Raw genomic sequence first — 2,500 nt, 5'->3', positions numbered from 1 at the left:
AAAATAATTTCGATACCATCGAACGGCAACCCCAGCTCACGACAAGCAAAAGCATACACTACGTATGTGCTGCGAGCGACGGGCAATGTGAGAGATAGTCTGAACTTATAAAAAATAATTTCAATCTCGATGCCATCGAACGGCAACCCCAGCTCACGACAAGCAAAAGCATACGCTACGTGTGTGCTGCGAGCGACGGGCAATATGAGAGATAGTCTGAACTTATGAAAAATAATTTCGATACCATCGAACGGCAACCCCAGCTCACGACAAGCAAAAGCATACACTACGTATGTGCTGCGAGCGACGGGCAATGTGAGAGATAGTCCGAACTTATAAAAAATAATTTCAATCTCGATGCCATCGAACGGCAACCCCAGCTCACGACAAGCAAAAGCATACGCTACGTGTGTGCTGCGAGCGACGGGCAATATGAGAGATAGTCTGAACTTATGAAAAATAATTTCGATACCATCGAACGGCAACCCCAGCTCACGACAAGCAAAAGCATACACTACGTATGTGCTGCGAGCGACGGGCAATGTGAGACATGGGTTTGAAATTAGGCAAAATGTAAAACACACATCTTGATGCCATCCGTCTCGACTGCGAGAGCGACCGGCAGTAGCAAGTGAACATGTAGGGGAAAGATCCGCACAAAGCAGAATGCAAAACTTCTCTCTACCTGCCGGCTGTAAGAGCGGTTCTCTCTCTCCGAGAGCGACAACAACTGACATGCACTGAAGCACCGCACAAAGAGGAATGCAAAATGTAAAACAAACCTCGATGGCATGGTATGTGATCGGTAGCAGCAGTACGCTGGTACATCAGATGCCGGTCGTGCACACTTATGAGGCATAATGCGAAGTTAGGCAAAATGTAAAACACACCTCGATGGCATGGTATGTGATCAGTAGCAGCAGTACGCTGGTACATCAGATGCTGGTCGTGCACACTTATGGGGGCAATATGCGAGGTTAGGCAAAATGTAAAACACACCTCGATGGCATGGTATGTGATCAGTAGCAGCAGTATGCCGGTACATCAGATGCCGGTCGTGCACACTTATAAGGGCAATATGCGAAGTTAGGCAAAATGTAAAACAACACAACATCTCGATGCCTTCATATTGCGAGTGATAGGCAAAACCATCCATTATGTCTGTACTGCGAGCAACGGCAGTATGAGACATAGTCCGAACTTATAAAAAATAATTTCGATGCCATCGAACGGGGAGCGACAGGCAAAAGCATACACTACGTGTGTGCTGCGAGCGACGGGTAATATGAGAGATATTATGAACTTGTAAAAAAATTTCGATACCATCGAATGGCAACCCCAGCTCACGACAAGCAAAAGCATACACTACGTGTGTGCTGCGAGCGACGGGCAATATGAGAGATAGTCTGAACTTGTAAAAAAATTTCGATACCATCGAACGGCGACCCTAGCTCACGACAAGCAAAAGCATACACTACGTGTGTGCTGCGAGCGACGGGCAATATGAGAGATAGTCTGAACTTGTAAAAAAATTTCGATACCATCGAATGGCAACCCCAGCTCACGACAGGCGAAAGCATACACTACGTATGTGCCTGCCTGCGACACGGCAGTCAGTCTGAGAGAGAAGTTAGGCAAAATGTAAAACACACCATCTTCGACTGCGAGAGGCGACCCGACCGGCGGTAGCAAGTGAGCGAGCATGCGGGATGCTTCCCGCACAAAGAGGAATGAAAAAATTTCTCTCACTGTACCTCTGTCTGCCTGCCTGCCGGTTGTACGGGCGCGCTCTCTTTCTCGCTCTCCGCGAGCGACAGCAACCGACCAGGGTGGAAGCACCGCACAAAGAGGAATGGAAAATTTCCTACACTGTACTGCAACCACAGCCCGGCAGGCGGTAGCGTAGCCACCATGTACGTTTAGCTTGTTTGCATGCCGGATAGGGGATGGGTGAAATGTAATAGGTGTATCGCGCGGATGGAATTTTCGCCTACTTGGATATTTTTGCCATGTTCGATGTGTTCCGGCGGAATGTAGCACTTGAACCGCGTAACCGCTCTGAGTTGATAGGACATTTTTTGAATGGCCCATTCCAAAGTTACAGGCGACGGGAGATATGACGAAAAAGTCACTATACGGCATTCGAACGAGCCTAGTAGCCTTTGCCCATCACCAAAATATCGGCCCCGTACTCGTAGTATCAATGCCGGCTGAGATGGGTTGACCGCGGGCAGTCGGTACCCGGTACCCACCCATCGAGCCGACCTGACACGCAGCGACATACACCACACCTCGGCCGATCGACTCGACCGTAGGGGTGGTGATGATTATTAGCAGCGTAAATGGCAGTAGTAAATTAATCCTCATGTTGATGAAAATCTATCTATAGGGAGTGTGGTAATCGTGAAGATGTATGGCAAAAAGGCATTTCCGACTATCACAGTGTATGCGGGTATACCGAAGGTCCGAGGCACGCCCAGAGGCAACCCGAAAACACTAC

This window comes from Topomyia yanbarensis, unplaced genomic scaffold, assembly GCF_030247195.1.
Source record: "Topomyia yanbarensis strain Yona2022 unplaced genomic scaffold, ASM3024719v1 HiC_scaffold_289, whole genome shotgun sequence".
NCBI lineage: Eukaryota > Metazoa > Arthropoda > Insecta > Diptera > Culicidae > Topomyia > Topomyia yanbarensis.
This window is presented reverse-complemented; position numbering follows the sequence as displayed.